Raw genomic sequence first — 19,604 nt, forward strand, 5'->3', positions numbered from 1 at the left:
TTGTTTTGTTTTTTGCGGTACGCAGGCCTCTCACTGCTGTGGCCTCTCCCGTTGCGGAGCACAGGCTCCGGACGCGCAGGCTCAGTGGCCATGGCTCACGGGCCTAGCCGCTCCGCGGCATGTGGGATCTTCCTGGACCGGGGCACAAACCCGCGTCCCCTGCATCGGCAGGCGGACTCCCAACCACTGCGCCACCAGGGAAGCACTGGACATAATTTTTTAAATGTTAAGTAATAAGTGTTGATGAAGATGTAGAGAAATTGGGACCCTCACACATAGCTGGTGGGAATGTAAACAGAACAGAGGCTGTGGAGAACAGTTTAGCAGTTCCTTAAAAAGGTAACATAGGGCTTCCCTGGTGGCGCAGTGGTTAAGAATCTGCCTGCCAATGCAGGGGACACAGGTTCAAGCCCTGGTCCGGGAAGATCCCACATGCTGCGGAGCAACTAAGCCCGTGCGCCACAACTACTGAGCCTGCGCTCTAGAACCCGCGAACCACAACTACTGAGCCCACATGCTGCAACTACTGAAGCCCGCACACCTAGAGCCTATGCTCCGAAACAAGAGAAGCCACCACAATGAGAAGCCTGTGCACCACAACAAAGAGTAGCCCCCACTTACCGCAACTAGAGAAAGCCCACGTGCAGCAACAAAGACGCAGCCAAAAAAAAAAAAAAGGTAACATAGAGTTACCATATGACCAGCAATTCTACCTCTAGCTACTTTAAAAGATATGTTCACACAAAAACTTGTACCTCAATGTTCATAGTAGCATTATTCCTAATAGCCAAAAAATGGAAACAACCCAAATATCCATCAACCAATTAATGGATAAACAAAATGTGGAATATCAGTCAATAGTGAATGAATAATAATGAAGTACCGATACATGTTACAACACGGATGAAACTTGAAAACATTTAGCCAAGGGACAGAAGCCCGACACAAAAAGCCACGTATTGTATGATTCCATTTATATGAAATGTCCAGAATAGGCAAATCCATAGAGACAGGAAGTAGATTAATGGTTTCCAGGGGCTGGGGCTGGGGAGTAATGAGGAGTGACTGCTTAAAGGTGGGGTTGCCTTTTGGGTGATAAAATGTTCTGGAATTAGATAGTGATGATGGTTGCACAATATTGTGATTATACTAAAAACCACTGAATTGTACACTTTTAAAAGGTTAAAATGGTGAATTTTATGTTATATGAGTTTTATCTCAATTTTTATACACATATATTTTGATACTGAAATAAACGATGACATGAGTAATAATGGTAACAGAACCAGGAAGTAAAGGTCATCACCTCTTTACTGAGCATTGTCAATTAACAGGAAAGAAACTAACCTTTCCTGAATAAATTGCATTGCAGGACAACCAAATCGCTTTCATTGATCGGGGAAAATTCTTCCCTATGGAAATATTCCAGGTGATAAATGTGGAAGAAACGATGTTAGAAAAAGAATTAGAAAAATATCCTCCTTCCCACCCTTAGTGCAGTAACTGAGTCAGGGAATGATCAATGGGTGGGGTGTCTAGATGAGAGGTTGATAGAGAACTTCACAACAGAGAGATCAGACTGAATTCATTGATCCCCTATGCCTCCAGATGGCTTACAATATGATGAAGTAATCTTGCTATAAAGAGTTGAACCTGCTTCTGACTAGGCCTCCAGAGTTCATTTCCATTTGTAGGTATTCAAGAAATCAAAGTAAAAGTTAAGTGACACTCTGAGGAAGAAAATAGACTTAGGTCTCCTAGAAGCACAGTTTGACCCTAGGATTCTCATGCAAGTGCTCTCAAAAGAAACCTGCAAGGAACTGAGGGAGGCAGAGTAGGACAGGGGAAGAAGCTGAGAAAATGAGTGCTTTCAGTTGAAGTCTAGGCTCTGCCTAGTCCCCTGGAAAGCTCTGGAGCATGAGCACCACTACAGTATTGTCCCTCCTCAGGTCAAGGAAGCTAGGCTTTAGTACCCCTGTCAATCACTGGCTGCGGGCCATGAAGAGGGTGAGTTCAGGTAGGCTAAGAGCAATTTTCTACAAGCAATTGCCCTGAGTAGAGGGCAGCTGTGAGCCCTTACAGCCAACATTCACTGCAGACAAAAGTTGGGTGTGCCAGGGACTTCTCTGGTGGTCCAGTGGTAAAGAATCCACCTTACAGTGCAGGGGACACGGGTTTGATCTCTGTTCGGGGTATTAAGATCCCACATGCCATGGGGCAACTAAACCTGTGGGCCACAACTACTGAGCTTGTGCGCCTCAACTAGAGCCTAGAGCCCACGTTCCGCAAAGTACAGAGCCCATGCGCTCTGGAACCTGTGTGCCACAACTAGAGAGAGAAAACCCGCAGGCCACAACTAGAGAGACGCCCACACACCACAACAAAGAGCCCGTGCGCCGCAACAGAAGATCCCACATGCCTCAACGAAGATCCCGCATGCCCCAGCTAAGACCCGACACAGCCAAAAATAAATAAAAATTAATTAATTAATTAATTAATTAATTTTTTTAAAATGTTGGGTGTGCCAGTAAAGAGAATCTGGCAGGGCAGCAACACTATCTACTATACAGATAAACAGATTGAGAGTCTGAGAGCCATTATACAGGATGACCAGTGTCAGCAACATGTCATTGACCCAGAATAAAAGGGAGAATGCTGTCCATCAAAACAGACTTAAGAGCTATCACAACCAAATGTTGGGTCTTACATGACAAACAGTAGTAAAACTACACCAAAGAAATTCAACTATGAACTGATATTAGTTTATACCAAGGAACCATTGTTAATTTTGTTAAGTATGATAATGGCATTATGGTATGAAAGTAGCTGTCATATTTTTGAAAGATGCATAACAAAGTATTTAGAAGTGACATGGCAAAATGTCTGAGCTTTGCCTTAAAATACTTCAGCAAAGAAAAAGTAACAAAGTAAATACAGCACAATCTTGGTAATTATTCAATCTAGAGAATGGGTACATGTGAGTCCATTGTTGTATTTCTTTACTTCTGTATATTTGCAGGGATAAATGGGTGGGAGAATCAGACCTGGTGAAACACAACTCTTTGACTAACCACCCACTCTTTTCTAGTCCCAGGAAAGTTCCCAGACAATCTGCTCCCTCTACCTGTGACCTTGGGACTGGAAGAGCTGACAGCAGGCAGCAATGAATACCTGCCTAGAGGGGATCCCAACCTGGGCTCCCAACTCTCCCTCTCGAGCTCTTCCCACGCCCCTGCTTGGCCTCCCTCCTCATTGGCCCCCAAGAGCCTCTCACCAAAGGAGAGGCAAGACACCTCACCACCTCAGGAGCCTCATCCCTTCCTGTCCGCGTGAGGCTGCCTCTGCATGGCAGGTACCCTACTTGAGTCAGTTGTCAAATCCTTCGCTGGAGGCTGCAGAGCAGGGCTCAGGGATCAGCACCAGTGCACCCTTACTTAATCTCACCTGAGCCTCCGAAACCGGCCCCAGGCACGGAGGGGAGGCAGCAATCCCCTGCCAGCTGGGAGGGTGCCTGCCCACTACCGGCCATAGGCCACGCAGGCCTCCAGTCTGCTTCCCTAGACAGAAAGGAAAACTGGAAGCAGGGCCCGAGGACTTGTCCTGGAAGTTAAGGGCTATGGAGGGAGGAAGGAGGAGCAAGGAAGTGTCCCCTGAGACTGCCAGATGGAGAAAAGCTTCCAGCCTGGGGAAGGGGCACGCTGAGCCACAGCAGAGGGAAGCAGAGCCTGTGCTTCTTTCTCTACATTCCTAACTTCCAGTCTTGTTTATTCTGAAAACAGATTGTGCTGGTCAATAGGCTGCCCCTAACTTTGACAATGGGATACAGATGACTAAGACTCTATCTTGGGAGAGGAGCTTCCAGGGGGGCTTGTAGAAACAATCACATAAAGAGAACTATGCCCAGGAGTCAGGGCCATATTGGGGGTGACTGGTGTGCTGTGGGGAGCCAGGGGAGCCACAGAGGTAACCCTTCACAGCAGGGTGGGCCCTGGAAATCTCCCAGGCATAGAGCAGAAGCTAAGAGCCACAGCCCCAGAACTCCCAAAGTGGTGGTGAGTAGTGCGGGGGAGGGTGATGAGCCCAAACAGGATTTCAGAAGGACAGCAGAGCAGAATTGCAGGGAGGGGCAGCAGCATTTGGACCCTCCAATGCAAGCTCTGCACCAAGAGGCTCAGGACAAGGGAGGATGAGGGTCAACGGGGGAGGGAAGCCAGATTTCAGTTAAGCTGGGGGGAAGACTGTGAAAAAGCTGCCGTGAGGACTCCAGTAGCCGTTTCAGGGGGTGGGCATAGGTGGAGAACACCAAGCAAAGTGGTGACAGAGGCCAGATGGCCTGGAGAACTGGCTTTAGAGGCTGAGCTGGAAAACACAAGGCTGAGAGCCCTGAGATTGTGACTTCAGGTATTACCAGTCTCTTATCAGCCCTGCAAAGAGCTCTGGGCCCCTCCAGGTCACAGTGCTCCAGAGAGAGAGGCCCAAGCCACAGGCAATTAGACACAGACCTGCAAGGGCCAAAAACAGCACCAGGTGGGAGATGGCTGTCCCAGTGACTGTCCTAAGGGCCCAATCCTGATGGAGAGCTCCATTTCCCTCCAAAACAGTATCTGCCCAGGACCTGGTCCAGCCTGGCCAGGTCCCCATTGTGACTGGGAAGGAGATGAGGCAAAGAGAAAAACCCAATGTTGATTTCAAATGGGAGCAACACTTTGCCAAGTGTTTTACACCCATTGCTCCTTTATATCAAGTAGTATTTCTGCCTTTCTGTAAGATAACTGTTTTCTACCATGTTATGGAGATGGCTGAATTTTCTCCAAATTCAGAAGCAATGTTTGGCATAGTTTGACTTAAAACATGAACTATATAATACAGTTGAAATTTGGTTTTAGAGACATTGGGGCATTTCGTTTATTTTTACTATCATAAACTGGAGTGTGTGGGTGGGGGATATCCCTGTAAAGGTTTTTAACGGAATTCAGAAATTTACATGTATTTAATTTGCTTTTCGTCATTCTTTTTATTGGAATTACATGTGAGAAAGGATTCCTAATGACTTCCTGTCTGCCTCTTCTCCCAAACCCATCAAAAGCAGCAAAGAAAATGAGAAACACGTGCTTCCCTGGTGGTGCAGTGGTCAAGAATCCACCTGCCAATGCAGAAGACACAGGTTCGATCCCTGGTCCGGGAAGATCCCACATGCTTCGGAGCCACTCAGCCTGTGCGCCACAACTGCTGAGCCTGCACTCTAGAACCTGCAAGCCACAACTACTGAGCCCACATGCCACAACTACTGAGCCCGCCTGCTGCAATTTCTAAAGCCCTCACTCCTAGAGCCCATGCTCCACAACAAGAGAAGCCACCGCAATAATGAAGCCCACGCACCGCAAGGAAGAGTAGCCCCTTCTCACCACAACTAGAGAAAGCCTGCGCACAGCAACGAAGACCCAACACAGCCAAAAATGAAAATAGTAAAAATTTTAAAAATTAAATTAAAAAAGATTTTTTAAGGGACCCATATCCATTAAAAAAGAAAAAGAAAAGAAAAGAAAATGAGAAACAGCAACTCTCTGTCTTTGATTAAATGAGGGAAAACCTCTAACTCCAAACTCTGAAATAAAATGAGAAAAACTGCCAGGGGCAGGGAACACTGGGCCATCCACAGAGACCTTCAAGGCAGGACCAGTGCAGGACAGACCCATGCAAGTGGGTGGCCAACCCGGGGTGGGGGTTGGGACAAAACAAGAACATTTGATACAGTAGAGTGGAAGGAGATAAGGTGCTCAGAGAGATAAGCGGTTACATGCAGGACCTGGCAAACTGCTGCCTGGCTAACATGGGGAGTAGAGAGGGGCTCCAGGGGAAGCAGCTGCCACTCTTGGTTAGCTCAGCAGAGGAGAGATCAGCAGCCTCAATCACACACACCTGTCTTATGAGGCGTCTCCATGAAATAATGCAAATACCCTGGCTCCTCCCCACACCATCCTTGTGAAAACAGCTCATCCAAGAAGAATTCAACCACAAAATTAATAGGCAAAGAATCTATACTGCAGGAAAAAAAGAAAGAGGAAAAATCAACAAGTGAAGAACATCTCTCCAAAAGATTTTGTCGTAGAAAAGATGAGCATCATAAGCAAAGATACGCCCCCAAGAACTCATAGAGTATACTAAAACTATCACCTCCATCATGCAAGGTCTCAAAGCTGAATCGCAGGTGCTTGGTGAAGCAATGATAGGACAGCAGAAAGAAATGAAAACAGTTTTTTTCTACCAGAGCTCAGGAAAAAGAGGGAGAGGAGAATTTGACTATCCCTGAAATAAAGGCCACATATGAAGCCATGAAGAGGGGATGAGGTATTACGGATAACAATCAGGGACAGAGAGAAAAGGATAGAAAATATTAAGAAAGATGAATTGAAAACGAGCAAATCAGAAAAAAAGATTAGAGAAAAATGGCAGACATAGAACAAAAGAGACCCCACTAGACAAATAGTTGGAATCTCTGAAGAAGATAAGCAAGAGAAAAAAAGAAATATTCAAAAATGATTCAGATAGTGGCAGGAACCCTTGTCCATCAGCTGCTAAACAGGTAAACAAAATGTGATCTATCCATACAACAGAACACTGTTCAGCCATAAAAAGGAATGAAATTCTGATATATGCTACAACATGGATGAACCTTGAAAACATTATGCAGACCATAGAAGCCAGACATGAAAGGTCACATCTTATATGATCCCAATTATGTGAAATGTGCAGAATAGGCAAATCCACAGAGACAGAAGTAGATTAGTGCTTGCCAGTGGTGGGGGTGGAGGGAATGGGGAGTGACCAATAAGGAGAATGGGTTTTTTTCTGGGGTGTTGAAAATGTTGTGGAATTAGATAGTAGTGATGATTTTACAATTTTGTGACTATACTTTAAAACCATTGAATTGTATACTTTAAAAGGATAAATATACTAAAATAGTGTGCGAATTATATCTCAATTTTTTTAAATTTAAGTTTATTTATTTTTTGGTTGCGTTGGGTCTTCGTTGCTGTCCATGGGCTTTCTCTAGTTGCCATGAGCGGGGGTTACTCTTTGTTGAGGTGTGTGGGTTTCTCATTGCGGTGGCTTCTGTTATTGCGGAGCACGGGCTCCAGGTGCGCAGGCTTCAGTAGTTGTGGTATGTGGGTTCAGTAGTTGTGGCTTGTGGGATCTAGAGCACAGGCTCAGTAGTTGTGGTACACGGGCTTAGTTGCTCCATGGCATGTGGGATCTTCCCGGACCAGGGCTCGAACTCGTGTCCCCTGCACTGGCAGGCAGGTTCTTAACCACTGTGCCACCAGGGAAGTCCTATATCTCAATTTTTAAAAAAATGATTTAGATGAAAATAAAACAAAAAGATTCAGGTAACTCTTGCAAAACAGAAGAAACTTTGAGTCCACGGATTTAAAAGAGCATCACACCACATCCCAGAAAAGATGCTCACCCATCAGTCAGCACTGAGACATCACCTGCAAAGACACTGAATTTCAAAGATAAAGCAAAGCAACAATCTTGTGGCTTCCAGGCCAAAAAGAAACAAGCACACAAAAATCAAGCCACCTGCAAGGGGTAGATCAAGCTACCTTCAGAATCTCCAAAAAACTTTCACCATCAGCAGATAGTGCAGCAATGTCTGCAAAGTCATTGAGGAAAAAAATGTGACCAAAAATGTCATGCCCAAATTTCACACAAGTATCAAGGCATCAGAGAGATGTTTTCAAAGTTTCAGAACTCATGAAGAGCCTGTTAGAATCTTGCCACTTGCAGTGTGATCTGCAGCATCAGCCTCACCTGGGAGATGTCAGTCAGACACTCAGACTTTCAGACCCCGTCCCAGACCTACTGAACCAGAGTCTTAAGATCTCCAGGTGAACCTTAAGAACATAAAAGTTGGAAAATTACTGTCCTAGAAGACAATTTTCAGCCAAAATGAACAGAAAAACTAGCAACAACAGCAACAAAGTCAGTAGTGAGCACTGAATACATTCACATGTACAACTGAGCCAAAAATGACTGCAGTGACTTTGGTTCCAGGAAATAGACTTCGAAATAATCAAAGAAACCATCTTCAGTAAAGTCAGTAAAGGAGAGGCAGAAATGGTGGAAGATAGTATAAATATGTTGATTTTCTCATCTTTCCCAGCAGAATAGTAACTAGATACTGTCATTAGCTAATAAGTAATAAAAATATATTTAAAGGAATAAGACAGGGTGGAATTACCAAAAACATACTAAATGCTGAATGCAAGAGTCTGGAGGGCTCCTCACTGGGGAATCTGACTCCAAACAATTGGCCCACATCATTACCCACTGTGAAGCTCCCAGTTGACAAGGCCCACCATGTTTTCAAAAAGTCCCCAGTTAGTATATTAGGCCCCATTCTTAATCATGAGCAGGGAGCCAGGAATTGCTAGACATCTGAGAAAAATGTCGAACACATTTAAACAAAAGAGAAAAGAAGCAACCTGGAGGAAATAGACACTATGCAGGGAGAATATTTTATACATGGATTAAAACTCTTCAAATTATACACCAAAAATAGTGAATACTACTGTATGTAAATTTTTAATTAAGATTTTAAAAAACTATCATTGAAATCTTTAAAAAATTAAATATTCTTGGGACTTCCCTGGTGGCGCAGTGGTTAAGAATCCCCCTACCAATGCAGGGGACATGGGTTCAAGCCCTCGTCTGGGAGGATCCCACATGCCAGGGGGCACCTGAGCCCGTGCGCCACAATTACTGAGCCTGCACTCTAGAGCCCGCGAGCCACAACTGTTGAAACCCGCACGTCTAGAGCCCGTGCTCCACAACAAGAGAAGCCACCGCAATGAGAAGCCCTGGCACTGCAACGAAGAGTGGCCCCGGCTCACCGCAACTAGAGAAAGCCCATGCACAGCAACGAAGACCCAATACAGCCAAAAATAACTAACTAAATAAAAATTTTTAAATGTCATGCTTAAAAAAAATAAATATCCTTAAAACAATAACAATGCTATTTTTTTTTTCTTGTTTTTGGCGGTACGCGGGCCTCTCACTGTTGTGACCTCTCCCGTTGCGGAGCACAGGCTTCGGACGCACAGGCTCAGCAGCCATGGCTCACGGGCCCAGGCGCTCCGCGGCATGTGGGATCTTCCCGGACCAGGGTACGAACCCGTGTCCCATGCATCGGCCGGCAGACTCTCAACCACTGCGGCACCAGGGAAGACCAACAATGCTATTTTTTAGAAAAGAAAGGAGGATAGAAGGAAAAGAGGGAGAGAGGGATGGAGGGGGAAAGGAAGGAAGGAATGAAGATTCAGAAAAAGAAAAAAAGGTCTCGGAAATTCAAAATCTGAAAGCATAAATGGAAAATATGCAATGTAAAAGTTGGAAGATAATTTGAGAAACTCTCTCAATAAGGAGGGCAAAAAAAAAAGGGCTGGAAAAGATGAGAAAAATGAGAGAAACTCTCCAGAAGCTCAACCACCTAAATGAGAAAATGGAGGGGAGAAGATAATCAACAACCACAAAAAATAATAATAATTTTAGAAATGTTGCCAGAACTGAAGATCTTGACTTGAAGGTTGGAAGAAAGCTTCAAAAACCTACAGACCCACACCAAGGAAAGTTACTGTGAAATTCCAGAACACTGGGGACAAATAGAAGATTCCAAAAACTTGAAAAGAGGAAAAAACCAAGTCATACACAAAAACATCAAGAATCACAATGGCTTTAGATTTATCAACAACAACTCTGGAGGGAAGAAGACAAAGGAGTAATCATTTCAAAATATTGAAAGAAAATTATTTCCATCCTAGAATTTCATATCCAAGACAAACCAGCAGTCAAGGGGGAAGGTTGAATAAGGATATTTTCAGGCATTCAAAGTCTAAAAATTGACCTCCCAAGCATTTTTTCTTGAAAGGTTACTGTGATGTTCTCCACAAAAACAAAAGAGATAAACAAGAAAGGGGAAGAGATGGGTTAGAAGAACCAGAAGACCCAACATGGAAAGAAGTGATGAAAATCCCCAGGAGAACGTTGAAGGAGAATCTCTTGGTGCTGACTTTCATTGCACCGTCTTTATAACCGGAATACACACGGCCTACTGAGCCTGGTCCTGATTTTCATCTGTACTTGGTTATACAGGAAAAGTTCCTGCTCTGTTCCATGCCTTGCTGCCTGCATCAGCTGAGAACGCTCAGCCCACCACATAGAAATAGCCCCTTCCTCCTATCATAATGCTGCCAGATGTGCAGCACCTGGAAACTCCGGAACCCTGTGGGATTTCCCAACTGTGATGAGACCCTCCAAGACTCACTCACGATCTTGCCCACCACCTTCCCTGAGAGGGAAGTTCTGAGGTATGCCTCAGAACCTCTGTTCAGTGTAACCTCTGGAACTTCATTTAACAGTGGCCATACTGCCCTTTCCTTACACAGATGGGTTTACTACTCGGGTTTGCAAAGCTATACAGTGCATTCTTTAGGAGTACATACATAGAAGTAAAACCACAAAGAAAAGCAAAGAAGACATACATAAGTGAGGCTAGTGGTTATCTGGGGGAGGTTAGGGACATTGAGTGGTTTGTGGGGGAGGGACAAATAGATTAGTTATGGTTCTGGTAACAGTCTGTTTCCCAACCTGAGAGATGAGTATGCAGCTATTCACTTTATTATTTCCTCTTTCAACTGTAAATATACATTTTCTCTATGTATGTTATATTTCAGAATAAAGATTGTTTGATTTTTTACATACACGTATGCAGATATTCCATGCATATTTTTTTGCCCCAAAATTCTAACTGAAAAAAAAAGTCACCTGCGTTTCCCTGGTGGCGCAGTGGTTGAGAATCTGCCTGCTAATGCAGGGGACATGGGTTCGAGCCCTGGTCTGGGAGGATCCCACATGCTGCGGAGCAACTAGGCCTGTGAGCCACAACTACTGAGCCTGCACATCTGGAGCCTGTGCTCCGCAACGAGAGGCCACGATTGTGAGAGGCCCACGCAACACAATGAAGACTGGCCCCCGCTTGCCACAACTAGAGAAAGCCCTCGCACAGAAAAAAAGACCCAACACAGCAAAAATAAATAAATAAATTACTAAACTCCTACCCCCAACATCTTCTTTAAAAAACAAAGGTCACCTGGCAGATGGTAGTTGCTGTTTCTTTGCAAAATGCTATGCAAGTAAGCAAACAGACATCACTGTTAACTTTCAAATATAAGTGCCTGTCGCAGTTGATGGGGAGATTGGAGCTCAAAAAGAATAAGAGCCCAAGCCCCTGGATGTTGAGTTTGCATTCCCTGGTGAAATGGCAGCAAGAAACTGGGCCAGGATCAATTCTACCACAACACCTCCCAATACAGATTGGGCCCGTACTCTCATTCTACCTGCCAGCTAGACTCACAGCCCTCAGCTACTCACCATAAACAATAGAAGAAAGTACACACCTCTCATTCAAAGCCACTCTCATCTCCACACTCAAATCTCATGGGGTTTCTCACTGTATTATTCAAGGAACATCAAATACCCTTTCACACTTTGAACTTTTCACTGGTGATTCCCTCTGACTGCAGAGTTATCCCGCCACGCGCCCCCCCGCCCCCAGCATAACAAAATCCTACACACCCTTGAAGGCTCACCTCAAAGTTCTCTCCCTTATAAAACCTTCCCAGAGCCTCTGGGCTCCCACACCACCGTGCGTCCCTAATGTGAGCCCCTATCACATTGCACTCAATGGCTTGTCACTCTGTGCTCCCTTTTCTAGATCAGGAGCTCCTCAGCCAAGAACAGTATCTTTTTCTTCTAAATGTTTACCCATCACCAAGCTGAGCTGTGACATGGAGGGAGTGCTAACAAAGGCCTACTGAATGAATAAATGGCATTCTTTTGCAATGGGACAAACTGGAAACACACAGACACTCTATCATCTGAATGATCTTTTTAAATCAAAGAAAATCAAGTGGGAGCTAGAAGTAACTTCATGGGAGACCTAAGATCCCTGGTGAAGCCAGTTCTATAGATGAGCCAGGCCCAGGAAGTGTCAAACACTCCTTATGTGATGGTTCTAGGGCTATGGCTTCCTAAAGGGCAATATTATGTTGCCAGGAAGAATATTCTTTCCTCCAGGGAGACAGTTTTGTCATCTGCAAGAAAATGAACGCTGCCTTGGCAAGGCGAGCTTCCTTATGAGGTACATTACTAAAGAAAATAAGGTTTTCTTCACTGGTAGGGGAACAAACACCACACACACACACACACACACACACACACACACACACACACAGACACACACACACAGTCCCATCTTAGAAAGCAATACATATGAAGGCAGAAAGGAGGAACAGTACCACACCTGGGGTTTTAACCTCATCAGGTCATATTGTCAACAAAAAAATTAATCAGTCAATCTAAGAAAAAAATGGAAAATTTAATTCAAGCTAAATTGACGATTATAATCCAGGAAAAACATCTCAGAAAGCTCTGAGAACTGTTCCTCCTGTTAGAAGTCAAGGCAGAATTATATAAGTTTTTTGAGACAGAGGGCTGTACATTAAATGACAGTTTACACAGTCCAGATCAAAGCATCATCGTGGCCCCTTACAAGATCAGGAAGGAATGTCATCTTTAAGGAGTTGTCTTGTTGATGCTAGGAGAATATTGTTCTTCATTGTTGAGCAGGTATTTCTGCCAATGGGGAAGCTTTGGTTGATGTATAATGCAGATACACAATGCACAGAGTAGGCCAAAGGGCAGATAAAATTTTTATATTTAAATTTTTCTTGTCTTGCCATAAAATATGAATTTTATTTCACAATATCAAGTGTACCCTGAAAACCCATCCTGAGATCAAGCCAGCCCAAGTCCATGGAAGAAACCCACACTACTATGCAAAAGGTGCCAGAGAAAATTTGCAGCCACCAATCCCTGTGCTGTAGAGCTGATCCATTTTGCTTGGACTGAAGTTGTAACATCTTAGGCATAGCAGTGTCACTAAGTGGACATCAGCAATTGGACACATGAGCTGTCTTAACATAGCATGACACACAGTTCACTCTGAAAACAAGTGGGATCAATCTGAAGAAGGGAACTTTCATTTGCTTAATTGGGTGTCCTCCCTTGCTAGGGGCCAAGTTGATGTGAAGGCAAGCAAGGGTCCCAGGAAGGTGAACACTTTGATGTAAATGCTGTAGGAGGAAGGAAGAATGATATTGTTCCCCATCCTGGGAGCAGAACTGAAGTATGGGAGAGGGGACTGGCTTTGGGCCAGGCCTTGTTTTGAGTCTCCTTCCTGAGATGGAGGACCTAATGCCAAGCTCCAAAAGGAGTTGATGTCTTGAGATCCAAAAGGTCCCTTGTGGTCTGACAAGTCCTGAAGGAGGAATTCCTTCCATGAGCCCTGCATAGCTGTGGCCTCCTGCTATTCCAGTAAGCTCCAAATGGCTGACTGGTAGACAGGCTGTCCCATTCTATCAGAAACTGAGAATCCTACATGTGTACGATGTGCAGGCTGACAGTGGGATAGGAAAAATCAAGGTGATCCACAAAAGAGATCTGATAGGTAAAGCCACCTCCAGCACATTCCAAGAAGACAGTTCGCCAAACAGAATCTGACTCCTCAAAGATCAGGGAAAGAGTGTGGAGGACCAACCAATAATGGAATAATGGAGCTGTTTGACACTTCACTCTGAAAGGTCTGTCAGGCCATATCCTTAGGTTGCAACCACTGTGCAATCCACCCAGGGAGATTCATGAAGTCATTCTTTTAACAAATATTTATGGGGCATATATCATGTGCCAGACACTTCTGGGTACTTGGGAAGGATCATGGAACCAAACAAAAATCCCTGTCCTCATGGGTTTACCTTCCAGTAGTACAAATAGACAATGAGCATAAAAAATAAATACATTATATGAGAGCTTGGAAGCGATAAGAAAGATTGAAAAATAAAAAGTAGACCAGAGTAAGGGCAACAAGAGTGCTAGAGGGTTGGCAGGGGTATGAGAAAGCAATTTTAAAAAAATTAAGTCTTGGATTCTTTAAAATGTTTCCTGGAATATTTTATTAACATTCTTGACTTTTATATAAACCATGAATATTATCTAAATTTGTGAGAAAGCAATTTCTAAATAGGGTGCACCTCAGAACGAGGAAATGACTTTTGAACACATATTTGAAGGCAGTTGAAGGAGATCTCATTCCTTCAGTGAGGAATCTAGCATATTTCACACCTGGAATAGATAATATTTTAACACCCCTCTCCTCCATAAGAAAAATATTTTCAAGAACAATCATGATGAATAATTATGGTAGTTAGAAAAGAAATGCAGAAAGTGAAAACTTTCTTCTATTGAACGTTATATATATAATAAAGTTAATAAACAAATGTCACAGTACCCAAAAAGGGTGGAAAACCATGGTTTTTATATCTACCTAAAAAGTGATTTAACTGGAAGACAGTTTGCAGTATCTTACAGACACTAAATGTATTCTTACCATTTCATTCAGCAATGACGCTCCTTGTTGTTTACTGAAATAAGTTGAAAACTTATGTCCACGCAGAAATTTACACGTAGATGTTTATAGCAGCTTTATTCATAATAGCCCCAAATTTGGAGGAACATAAGATGTACTTTAATAGGCAAATGGGTAAATGAACTGTGATACTGCCATATAATGAAATATTATTCAGTAATAACAAGAAATGAAATGAAAATGGGGACATTGCTCTTGATAATCAACAAAAGAATTATGAGAATGCTATGAATAGTTGTACCAACAACTAGATAACCTAGATGAAATCTTAGAAACCAAAGATCTACCAAGACAGAATTACAAAGAAATAGAAAATCTGAATAGACTCATAACTAATGAAGAGATTGAATCAGTAATCAAAAATCTCCTGACAAATAAAGATGATAGGCCAGATGGCTTCACTGAAAACTTCTACTGAAAAATTCTATCAAACATTTAAAGAAGAACTAACACCAAAAAAGTGAAGAAGAGGGATTACTTCTTAACGCATAGAATGACAATATAAAGCCAAGACTGCCTTTATATCAAAGCCAGGCACAGATACTACAAGAAAAGAAAACTACAGACCAATATCCCTTATGAACATTAATGCAAAAGTTCTCAACATATACAGGCAGAACTGGAGATAAAGCAAGTTTTGTTCCAGACCACCACAATAAAGCAAATGTCACAATAAATGGAGTCACACAAATTTTTTGGTTTCTTGGTACATATAAAAGTTATGTTTATACTATCCTGTAGTCTATTAAGTATGCAATAGCATTATGTCTAAAAAAAATTGTACACAACTTAATTTTAAAATATGTCATTGCTAAACAATGCTAATCATCATCCAAGCCTTCAGCTGGTTGTAGTAGTAACATCAAATATCACTCATCGGGGCTTCTCTGGTGGCGCAGTGGTTGAGAGTCCGTCTGTTGATGCAGGGGACGCAGGTTCGTGCCCCGGTCCGGGAGGATCCCACATGCTGCAGAGAGGCTGGGCCCGTGAGCCATGGCCGCTGAGCCTGCACGTCCGGAGCCTGTGCTCCACAACGGGAGAGGCCACAGCAGTGAGGGGCCCGCGTACCACAAAAAAAAAAAAAAAAAGATCACTCATCATCAGGAATTCCCTGGCGGTCCAGTGGTTAGGACTCAGGACTTTTACTTCTGGGGCCCAGGTTCAATCCCTGGTTGGGGAACTAAGATCCCACAAGCTGCGCGGAGCAGCCAGAAAAAAAAAAACAAAACCACTCCTATAGATCACCATAACAAATATAATAATAATGAAATTTTTGAAATATTGTGAGAATGACCAAAATGTGACACAGAGACATGAAGTGAGCAAATGCTGTTGGAAAAATGGGGCCAACAGACTTGCCTGATGTAGGGTTGCCACAAACCTTCTATTTGTAAAAAGCACAATATCTGCAAAGCACAATAAAATGAAGCACAGTAAAACGAGGTATGCCTATACTAGCAAACTGAATTCAGCTGCATATTAAAAGATTATACACAATGGCCAAGTGGGATTTATTCCTGGAATAAAGGATAGCTCAACATATGAAAATCAATCAATGTAGAACACATATTAACAAAATGAAGGGGAAAAACACATGATCATCTCAATTGTTGCAGAAAAAGCATTTGACAAAATTCAACACCCTCTCATGATAAAAACACTATAGAAACTAGGAATAGAAAGAAACTCTCTCAACATAATAAAAGTCGTATATGAAAAACCCACAGCTAACATCCTATTCAGTGGTGAGATGGGGAATAAGACAAGGATACCTGGTTTTGCCACTTCTATTCAACATATAATTGGAAGTTCTAACCAGAGCAGTCAATCAAGAAAAAGAAATAAAAGGCATCCCAATTGGGAAAGAGAAAGTAAAATTATCTCCATTCACAGATGACATTATACTATATGTAGAAAACTCCACACACACACCAAAGCGGGGAGTTGGGGGGACCTCTTAGAACTAATAAATGAAATCAGCAAAATTGCAAGGTATAAAATCAACACTAAAAAATTAGTTGCATTTCTATACACTAACAATGAACAACCGCAAAAGGAAATTAATAAACAATTCCATTTACAATAACATCAAAAAGAATAAAATACCTAGGAATTAGCTTATTCAAGGGGGTAAAAGATTTCCACACTGAAAACTACAAAACATTGCTGAAATAAATGAAAGAAAACATAGATAAATGGAGAGACAACCCATGTTCATAGATTAGAAAACAGTATTGTTAAGATTTCCACAATACTCAGTGATCTACATTTTTAACCCAATCTCCATCAAAATCTCAATGGCATTTTATGCACGGTAGAAAAATCCATCCTAAAGTTCATATGGAAGTTCAAGGGAACTTCCAAAAAGACAAAACAATCTTGAAAAAGAAGAACAAGTTGGAGGACTCACTCTTTCTGGTTTCAAAACTTATTACAGGCCGGCTCGGCGCCCGCCGCGCGGCGGCCCTGGGGGCGCGGCTGGGCCGGCGGCCCGGGCCCGAAGCGGGCTCGGAGGCTGGGGCGGAGGCGGGGTGCGGGCCGGCGCCCTATGAGCGCCGGGTGCGCTGGCTCCGCGAGATCCAGTCGACGCTCCGCGAGCGGCGCCCGGCGCGCGCCCGGCAGCTGCTGCGCCTCCTGCGCCAGGACCTGGGCCTCGAGGGGACCCTCCTCACAGACATCCTCTACAGGAATGTGGCCTTCCTCAATCTGGTGGACCCCATCTCCCACGACCTGCTTGTGAACCTGGCCCGGGACCTGCAGTGCCCCAAGTCGCGCTGCCCCCGCAGGACTATGAGCCCTGGAAGTCCTCAGACAAGACCTGCCGGTAGCTCATCTACCACCTCACTCCTCACTCCAAGCGGCAGCAGGGGTCCAGCCTGCCCCGAAGGAAGACCCAGAGCTGCCTCAAGAGCAACCTCCAGAAGACTCTGCTGGCAGGGGAGACCGTGAACCTATCGGGGATACAACTGTCGGTGCGGGACGTGCAGCATATCATGCGCTACCTGGGCAGCCAGGGCGCCAGGCTGGCAGTGCTGGACCTGAGCTTCACGGGGCTGAGTGATGAGCTGCTGCACCAGCTGCTGCCCAGCCTCTGGACGCTGCCCCGCCTCACCCAGCTTCTGCTCAACAGCAACCGGCTGCCGCGGGCTACCGCCCGTGAGCTCACTGAGGCGATCAAGGACACCACCAAGTTCCCGGTGCTGGCCCGGGTGGGCCTGGGCAACAACGTGGATGTGGCCTCCCTGCCCCAGCCCCTGCTGGTTGGTCTTAGCCGTAGGCTAAGCCAGCGCACCTCGCTGCCCACCATCTACGAGAGCCTGGACCCAGAGCCTGAGGGTGGCATGGCCGGGGCCACGGCCCTTGCTTCCAGCTGGGGCTCTGCAGCTGCCGGTCCAGGGCCCGAGCCCCAGGCCTGCTGCACCAGGTGACCCGCCACCCGCCCTGGCTCCTGCTTCCTGACTAGCAACGCACCCGAGCACGTGGGAGGGGATGATGGAGGCAGAGTTACCCCACAGGACCCAGATCCCCGTGCACAGGAGGATGGGCTCATTGGAGACTGGATGGTCGGTCCAGGCTGGAGTCTCAGCCTTCCCTCAGCAGAAGGGGCCTGGCACCTACTGTGCAGACCCCACAATAAAGGCTGATGCCACCTCCAAAAAACAAAACAAAACAAAAAACACCTTAATACAAAGCTAAACAATGTGGTACTGGCATAAACACAGACATATAGACCAATGGAATAGAATAGAGAGCTCAGAAATAAACTCTTGCACATATGGTTAAATGAATTTCAGCTAGGGTGTCAAGACTATTCACTGGGGGAAAGATAGTCTTTAACAAATGGTGCTGGGAAAATTGGATATCCACATGCAAAAGAATAAAGTTGGACCCTTACCTTACACCATATACAAAAATTAACTCAAAATGGATCAAATCAAAGGCCCAAATATACAATCTAATACTATAAAACTCCTAGAGGCATACATTGGGGAAAATAGTCATGACTTTGAATTTGGCAATGATTTCTTGAATGTGACAAGACAGTAAAAGAAAAAACAGATAAATGAGACTATATGAAAATTAAAACTTCTGTACATCAAAAGACACAATCCACAGAGTGAAAAAGAAACTTAAGGAATGGGATAAAATATTTACAAATCTATATAAAATATATAGAATATATATACTCCTACAATTTAACAACAAAAACCCAAATAATCTAATTTTTTAATAGGCAAAGGACTTGAACGGACATTTTTTCAGAGATGATATACAAATGGTGCACAAGCACATGAATAGATGCTCAACACACTAATAATTAGGAAAATGCAAATGAAAATCACAGTGATTCCAGTCTGGCATGTAGGGAGCTTAGAAATCAACACTCCATTCTAAGAATAAGAAAGAAAGAAAAAAACACTGGAATATCAGCAACTTTTCTTAGATCTGTCAAAGAAGCAAGGTCACAGGGCAAACCACAGCCCCCAAAATTGGAGAGACAGAAAAGTGGATACAAATAATCACAACTTACTGTAGCAGAAACCCACAAGCAGAAACCTCCTCAGGAACCAGTACCAGGGTAGGAAAGTCTGAACTGTAATTTACAAATTGCTAGATGCTCAGTGTAGATAAGTCTGAAAATTAAAAACTCCAGAGGGGGCCCTCACTTCTGTGAATTTAATCCACAGGAGCTCAACCAGGTTAAGTGTCTATGAATCCCCCTGAATATCAGGGAAAATCTCCTTGGGCTCCCATCAGGGGGAGTGGAAAAGTAACCATTTTGACATATGCCAAAGCATTCTTTTCTTCTTAACAAGGCCTGCCCTCAAGAAAAACTATTTTACCAGAGCCTAACCTACTGAGATTTTATCAGTGTTTAACACTGGGAGAAGGAAAATACCTAACTTCAACCATTGGGGGGTGGGGGTGGGTGGGTACTAAGAGGCATTTGTAAACTTCACAGCCCAGGAGCACAGGCTCATTGAAAGACTGAGACCAAATCATAGGACTACAGAATGCTTCTCCTACTCTGACACCTTACCACCACATTCCTAAAAGA

At 44.0% G+C, this 19,604-nt stretch overlaps 1 pseudogene across 1 annotated transcript; it reads left to right on the forward strand.

The window, feature by feature from the left end:
* The first annotated feature begins 1,998 nt into the window (after positions 1-1,998).
* Positions 1,999-17,973, forward strand: LOC309959871 (leucine-rich repeat-containing protein 75B-like; annotated as a pseudogene). Its single transcript has 2 exons — positions 1,999-2,017; positions 16,983-17,973. The product of its transcript is annotated as a leucine-rich repeat-containing protein 75B-like (transcript).
* Positions 17,974-19,604: the final 1,631 nt, after the last annotated feature.

The sequence above is a fragment of the Leucopleurus acutus genome (genome assembly GCF_964270905.1).
Source record: "Leucopleurus acutus genome assembly, chromosome: 3".
Lineage (NCBI taxonomy): Eukaryota > Metazoa > Chordata > Mammalia > Artiodactyla > Delphinidae > Leucopleurus > Leucopleurus acutus.